The sequence below is a fragment of the Hyla sarda genome, chromosome 6 (genome assembly GCF_029499605.1).
Source record: "Hyla sarda isolate aHylSar1 chromosome 6, aHylSar1.hap1, whole genome shotgun sequence".
Taxonomy (NCBI): domain Eukaryota; kingdom Metazoa; phylum Chordata; class Amphibia; order Anura; family Hylidae; genus Hyla; species Hyla sarda.
The window spans coordinates 119,110,679-119,119,190 of NC_079194.1; the positions used below are offsets into that span (position 1 = coordinate 119,110,679).

Consider the following 8,512-nt stretch of genomic DNA (forward strand, 5'->3'; position numbering starts at 1 on the left):
TTTATGCGAAAAAAAACCTCAGTGGGTAAATGTCTGTCTATATCCAAATATTCTTGTTTTCAACTACTACATCCTATCCAAATGAAAAAGTAGCCAAATATTAAACTCGGCTTAAGCATTACAATATCCAAATACTAGGCAGTGTATCCGTACTGTGGTCTAAACATAAACATGTAAATGTTACAATGTATCTAATCCAAAAGTTTATGATTCCAGCGCCGTTAATTAAGGACTAAGCATGAAATCTGCTCCTAGGATGGTGTTCCAGTCATTAGAGCTCCAATATTCGGATCTCCCCTCTTATTTATTTATTCTGTATCATTCTCGTGTGTAGTGCAATTCTAATATATTAGAGGCACAAAGCCCCGGAGCCCTGCCTGCTGCCTGCCTAGGAAAAGAAGAGGAGGAAAATCCATAGATGTTGTCTATATGGCCATCAGAAGGCGAGATCTGCTCGGGTAAATGATGCATGTGATGCTGGGGACGTGCTGTTTGTTGTGTGGCTTTTGAAAGGCGCAGATTATCTGCAAGGTGGAGATAAGGAGCGCCATTTATTTCTGCAGCACTTTGGAGCCAATTTTCAACCCCGCTCAACTCTATTCTCCAGCAGCCTCCAGGAGCCCGAGAGATAACGATTAGTCAATTTATTATCTTCCCCAGGAACAAAGATTAGCTAGCAGAGATGAAAAATTACCCCTGGATCCCAATAATAAGAGCAGGGGGGCTGCTAGAGACCCTCAGTTACCCCTCTCCCCTGACTAGGTGAAAACACAGGGGGGCAAAGCTGTCAGCTCCTCCTGCAAATGAAGAATATAGAAGACAATGTTACATTCTGCGGATGACATCTTTACTGCAATAATAAATAAATAACAGGACATCATTATCCCACAAATACATTCACCTGATACATTGTGTTTCCAGGAGAAGATCGTTTATGGGGGGGGGGGGGGAATTGTCTTTTTATTATGAAAGCATTTTCTTTTCTTTCTTTTTTTTTAATTTTATTTATTTATTTTTTTCATACATCGAAATTCTGCTGAGCAGATGACTAGGAGATACTTGATTTATTATGATGGGATTAATGGTGTCCAGTCTATTGGCGATTACAAGGATGTTTCTTATTGCATTAATACAGGGCTTCCCAGGAAGGGTGCCTCCAGCTGTTGCAAAACTACAACTTCCAGCATGCCATGCTGGGAGTTGTAGTTTTGAAACAGCTGGAGGCACCCTGGTTTAGAAGCACTGCATTAATATAATAGGAGGAGTCGTCACTTGGTCTTTATTAAAGAGAACACATAGGGTAGGATGGTTAGGTGAAACTTGAGGTGGGAAATAGGGGACATTTACCATTATTATAAATAAAGAAACATTTTAAATCACTTCTTTGCAAAACTACAGCTCCCAGCATGACTGGGAGTTGTAGATTTGCAACAGCTGGAGGCACCCTGGTTGGGAAGCACTGCATTAATAGAATAGAAGGAGTCGTCACTTGGTCTTTATTAAAGAGAACACATAGGGTAGGATGTTTAGGTGAAGCTTGAGGTGGGAAATAGGGGACATTTACCATTATTATAAAAATAAAAAAATTAAAATCAATTATTTGCAAAACTACAACTCCCAGCATGCCTTCTGCTGTCCGGGCATGCTGGGAGTTGTAGTTTTGCAACAGCTGGAGGAATCCTGGTTGGGAAGCACTGCATTAATATAATAGGGGACATTTACCATTATTTAAAAAAAAAATACCAGTTAAAATGACTTCTTTGCAAAACTACAACTCCCAGCATGCCCGGACAGCCATTGGCTGTCCGGGCATGCTGGGAGTTGTAGTTTTGCAACAGCTGGAGGCACCCTGGTTGGGAAGCACTGCATTAATATAATAGGGGACATTGGGGACATTTACCATTATAAAAAAAGAAAAATACCAATTAAAATGACTTCTTTGCAAAACTACAACTCCCAGCATGCCCGGACAGCCGAAGGCTGTCCGGGCATGCTGGGAGTTGTAGTTTTGCAACAGCTGGAGGCACCCTGGTTGGGAAGCACTGCATTAATATAATAGTAGGAGTCGTCACTTGGTCTTTATTAAAGAGAACACATATAGTATTATGTTTAGGTGAAGCTTGAGGTGGGAAAGAGGGGACATTTACCATTATTTAAATAAACTAAAAATACCAATTAAAATCCCTTCTTAGCAATGCTGTAAATAGGACCTGTATTTGGGTCTTGTAGTGATTTATTCCCTATTTATTCACTGTGTATAAAATCTTCCAGGACTGTGTACTGTGGTCACCTTATGGATCGGTGCAGTCTATTGTTATCTGTTATCAGCCATTTGGACTAGTGGCAGATGACAGAGGTCCAGAAAGCTTCAAGCATGATGACTACTTTATGTCACCTACCTCCAGGACTGAGAACCCCTGCAGCCATAGTGGGGACTGATCTCCTGTACTAGTATATAAGCTGCAGGTGTATGCCCGATACAATGGTAAATATCTTGTCTATGGGAACATACCTGCACTATATGGCTGCACAATCCAAGTGTAGGCCCAGTGTCCATCTCCTTGTACAGATCTGATAATGGAGGGGGAGTAATTAGGCCGCTTATTCTGGATCTGTGCTGCGTGATACAGATAAGGCTTTATCTGCACAATATCAAGAGCTCTTTCCCTGAACCCTATCACAAAGCCAGGCAGAAATGCCAGTAGAATAGGCCTCATTCTGCTCCTGTAACATCCTCACCCTCATTATTATGATAATTTTTTCCTATTAAAGTTTTTTTTTTTTTTTTTTTTTCTGCAGGCCTTTGCCTTTGAATTGATTCTTCTAGAGCTGTATATTTTCTATGTGAAGAGAGAACAAGATAGCATTTTGGCAATTTTTAATTGTGTGGGTTTCATATTTTAATAATGGTGTTTTCAGGCTGCAGAATCCAGATTTGCATGTCTATCTGGTTGATGGGACAAGCCTTGTTACTTGCTATCAGGCCCTGAATGCTCAGGTTGCTGATACACAAGCACACCTTCCCTTTTATATATTAGTTATGGCTGGCTTCCTTAATAGGACTTAAACATTTGGAGGGTTCTTTCTTCTAAACAATGTCTCTGCTGATAGCTGGATCTCCATTCGCCTGATTTTATTTGCTGTGTGTTCAGCAATTTAAGGCAAATAAACGCAGAGCAAAATAAAAAGGGAGAATGGAAAGAAGCAGATAAAGGGGGCGAGGGATGAAATGCACTGATCAGCTATGAAATACTGGCACTCTCATCATTGATGCCAAGGAACAATGCCCTGTAGATGTGTTCTCTATGTGCTGCCACTTATCAGGTGGGAGGGGGGTCTTTGTAGAGCAAAAGAGAACAAGTGATGAGCAAAGATGGAGCCATAAGGAGGAGAAAATAGAGCAACAGGCAAATGGCACGAATTATTAGGTTTATTGTACAGGACAAATGTTTCATCTGGAGTGGAACAAATATTCGATATTACAAAAATGAGTAGGATATAATCATATAGAAAGGTGGATAGATATAAGATAGAATAAATAAATAAATAAATAGATAGATAATGAAGATTACATATGGATATAGATAGACAAGTAACAGCAAGTAGCTAATAAAATAGTTAAATACCTGTCAGAGTAGATTGTATATAAATATATATGTTTATAAACACATCCATATTAGCTACAGTAACAGATGTGTTTATATTAGTAAATGACAAAACAATATATAACAGCATATAACTTCTTTACAAATACAAGCTTATGTTTATAAATCAAGATAGATACATGAGATAAATAAATATTACAAATATTATGGACTCATGGCATTTAGCTAGAAAAGATGATCGATAAATAGATATTAGATAGATAGATAAATAGATAGATAGATAGATATGAGATAGATATATATGAGATGAGATAGATAGATAGATAGATATGAGATGAGAGGTAGATAGATAGATATGAGATAGATAGCTAGATAGATAGATAATAAATAGATAGATAGATATTAGCTAGATAAATAGATAGATAGATATGAGATAGATAGATATGAGATGAGATAGATAGATAGATAGATAGATAGATATGAGGTAGATAGATAGATAGATAGATAGATAGATATGAGGTAGGTAGATAGATAGATATGAGATAGATAGATAGATAGATATGAGATAGATAGCTAGATAGATAGATAATAAATAGATAGATAGAAAGAAAGTTGATAGATTTCATTACGCAGCATTGCTAGAAATTTTACATTCAAGATTAATGTAATAAAAATAGAATTGTTCTCTAGAAATAATCTGTATATAGAGATAACGATTATAGTGGTGGTGATGATAATGATGAACAACAACCTATGTATGTGCACCTATCTATAATAATGTGTTCTAGGTGCTTCTAGCTCTGCACATCATAGATAGATAGATCGATAGATAGATAGATAGATAGATAGATAGATCGATAGATATTGGATGAAAGGATTAAAAATGAATACTAATAATAGGTTCGTAGGATGGTAGGTAGATAGATATAGATTGATTATAAATATTAAGTAGATATATAAATACATTATAAAAATAATAGATGGATAGATAATAAGTAGATTTATAGATAGATAGATAGATAGATAATAAGAAGATACATAGATAGATAAATAGATAGATTATAGATAGATAGATAGATGATGGATAAATAAATAAATAAATAGATAGATAATAAGTAAAATAGATAAATCTCTAGATGATAAATGGATAGATAGATACATAGATAGATAGATCCATAGATGATAAATGGATAGATAGTTGTTAGATAGATAGAGATAGATAGATAATAAGTAGATAAATAGATAGATTATAGATTGATTGATAGATAAATAAATAGATAGATAATAAGTAAGATAGATAAATCTATAGATGATAAATGGATAGATAGATGTTAGATACATAGATAGATAGATCTATAGATGATAAATGAATAGATAGTTGTTAGATAGATAGATAGATAGATAGATAGATATACATAATAAGTAGATACATAGATAGATAGATTATAGATAGATGATAGATAAAAATAAGTAAGATAGATAAATCTATAAATGATAAATGAATAGATAGATGTTAGATAGATAAATCTATAGATGATAAATGAATGTTAGATAGATACATAGATAGATAGATCTATAGATGATAAATGAATAGATAGTTGTTAGATAGATAGATAGATAGATAGAGATACATAATAAGTAGATACATAGATAGATAGATTATAGATAGATAGATGATAGATAATAAGTAAGATAGATAAATCTATAGATGATAAATGAATAGATAGATAGATAGATCCTGTTGATAATCACATGTATTGTTATACAAATTTCGATAAGAACATCTGGTTGTTGGAGATGAACAGGTGCACCATTGCCCTGGTAGCCATTGTTGGCTGGGATCTGTAGTTCCACAGCAGCAGGAGAGCCCTCAGGTTAGAGATAGCGCCTGCACTGCGCCTGCCTGGACCTGCCTCTCTTAGATGCCATAATATCAATCCACAGCAAATATCCAAGTCAAGTCGCGTAGGCAGTGACAGCAACCAGTAACAATAGGTGCAAGAGGTAGACAATGCGATGAGCTTGTATAGATATTGTAACAATGCAAATGAGGGCCAGGGGCAGAGCGCCTTATTATGTACATAAATACTCTCAGCCTTCACTGTGCCACCTTCTATGCAAGTGAGGGAAAAGGCTGCTGCCAGCTATAGAGAGGCAGGCACTGCTTGGCACCCCTGTGCTGCTGGTGTATGTGATGAGGGGAGCTGCCTGCCTAGCCCAAAAGCTGCAGCCCTAGAAAGAGCTCCAGGACCTGGGACCCCCAAATGCCTCAATGTAAGAAGGGGATGTGAACTGTGCCAAGACTGCCAGCCACGGGGACAAGGTAAGGAATGGTCTTCACCTCTAAACAAATCTACCCAGGGCACTGACTGATAATGTCCATATTACAGGGGCGGTATGGACCACAAATATATACAAAAAATATACAGATTTATACACTAAAGAGATTTACATATCACTTGTACATGAGCATCGGTTATACTATTATTATACACTAAAGAGATTTACATATCACTTGTACATGAGCATCGGTTATACTATTATTATATATTATTATACACTAACTTGCAGATATGGAGCAGAATTTGTTTCTGTTGTCTCTTATACCTCAGTAGGTTTATCTGCAGTCCTATGTAAACCGCGTTATGAGATGTATGTTCCTGTCTCATCTATTTCATATATATATATATATATATATATATATATATATATATATATATATATGCAGATCTGCTGGTTTGTTTTGCTTTAGATGTTTAGATGTATTTGTTTGTTGATGTTTATTTCTACTCTCGATGGAATGTTTATCGGGTGTTGATGTTTCCTTCTGTGAACCGCTTGATCTTGATGCTTTACATTGAGTTACATGTGGCTATAGATTGAATGGAGTATATACAGGGCAGTGTATACTGTATATATTGGTGCAGGCAGCGGATTCTCCTCTGGGACAGATATTGGGGAAGTTAGTAAATGAATAGTGACAGGGAGCGGCTGGAGGCTCCGCACATCACAGCGCTATCCCCAACCCTCTTCTGCTTCACATTCACATCATCATCATCATCATCATTATCACCATCACCATCATCATCACCATCATCATCATCATCACCATCATCATCATCATCACCATCATCATCATCATCATCACAATCACCATCATCACCATCACCATCATCATCATCATCACCATCATCATCATCACCATCATCATCATCACCATCATCACCATCACCATCATCATCATCATCACCATCATCATCATCACCATCATCATCATCACCATCATCATCATCATCATCACAATCACCATCATCTTCATTATCATCACCATCATTTTCATAATCATCATCACCATCATCTTCATCATCACCATCATCACCATCATTTTCATAATCACCATCATCATCACCATCATCTTCATCATCACCATCATCATCACCTTCACCACCACCATCACCATCATCATCATCATCTTCATCATCACCATCATCTTCATCATCACCATCATCATTACCTTCACCACCACCATCACCATCATCACCACCATCACCATCATCATCACCATCATCTTCATCATCACCATCATCATCACCATCATTACCTTCATCACCACCATCACCACCATCACCATCATCATCACCATCATCTTCATCATCACCATCATCATCACCATCATTACCTTCACCACCACCATCACCATCATCACCACCATCACTATCATCATCATCATCACCATCATCATCACCATCATCTTCATCATCACCATCATCATCACCATCACCATCATCTTCATCATCATCACCATCATCATCATCATCAGCTCCCAGCACACAGATGTTGTTCTATACAGGAAAATAACCTTGTACTCTTATGGATATTTTACAAATAAAATTCTATAAATATAGATTTTACTAACTCAAATTAGGAATAAGAATGAAAAGGCTTGGACAGAAAATTCTCGCTGGATAAACAGAAAATATCATCGCTTCACTTACAGTGTCTGTGTCCAAGGCTTTTACTAAATCTGAGTTACATAGCAATTTTTTTTTTCGAATAAATGTTATTAAGTATTTTTAATATAAGAGCAATACATAACAGTAACATAAAATTAGGTAAATAACAGGCTTGTTTATAGATTAGAGCAGTTCTATTTATCAATCTATTTATAAAGATGATTTAATATGTAAATTTAAACAAAATTCACTTATACTTTGTTATAGATATATATTATTTTTTTTTTTACTAAATATCTTCTACATAATTTAACTAAGTATATCTTCTGTGGGGGAGTATTTAGAATTGATAGATCATATATTCATCATGATATAGATCAGTGTTTCCCAACCAGGGTGCCTCCAGCTGTTGCAAAACTACAACTCCCAGCATGCCCGGACAGCCAAATTTAAATGATCTTAGCAATGATCTAAATAGGACTTGTATTTGGGTCTTGTTGTGGTTTATTCACTGTGTATAAAATCTTTGGCTGTCCGGGTACGCTGGGGGTTGGAGTTTTGCAACAGCTGGAGGCATCCCGGTTGGGAAAAACTCATATAGATAGATGATAGATAGATAGATAGATAGATAGATAGATAGATAGATAGATAGATAGAATCGATAAATGTGAGATATAGAATAGATACTTTTCACTATTAGCCAGTCTAAAACATATAAACCTTTAAAATTTGAGATATATATATATATATATATATATATATATATATTATTATTATTTTTTTCTTTTTTTTTTCCTTTTTATATCTCAACCTTTTACATCATATGTTAAGTCGTGCTTAAATAGATACATAGCTATATGGACTATAGGCTGTGAGCATGTGAATGGATGGATCCTCTCTGTAGGAGAATAATGTTGCAGTCAGTCTTCCCCAGCACCTGCCGTATAGCGCAGC

At 36.1% G+C, this 8,512-nt stretch overlaps 1 protein-coding gene across 2 annotated transcripts in view; it reads left to right on the forward strand.

The window, feature by feature from the left end:
• The first annotated feature begins 346 nt into the window (after positions 1 to 346).
• Positions 347 to 8,512, forward strand: part of GATA2 (GATA binding protein 2) — a 30,487-nt gene continuing 22,321 nt past the window's right edge. Inside the window, exon 1 of one of the 2 annotated variants that reach the window (XM_056524838.1) lies at positions 347 to 458. The gene's annotated coding sequence lies outside the window, so the exon portion shown is untranslated. Of the gene's footprint in view, positions 459 to 5,593; positions 5,929 to 8,512 lie in introns of those variants that run through there. The other variant, XM_056524836.1, reaches the window with a different exon arrangement.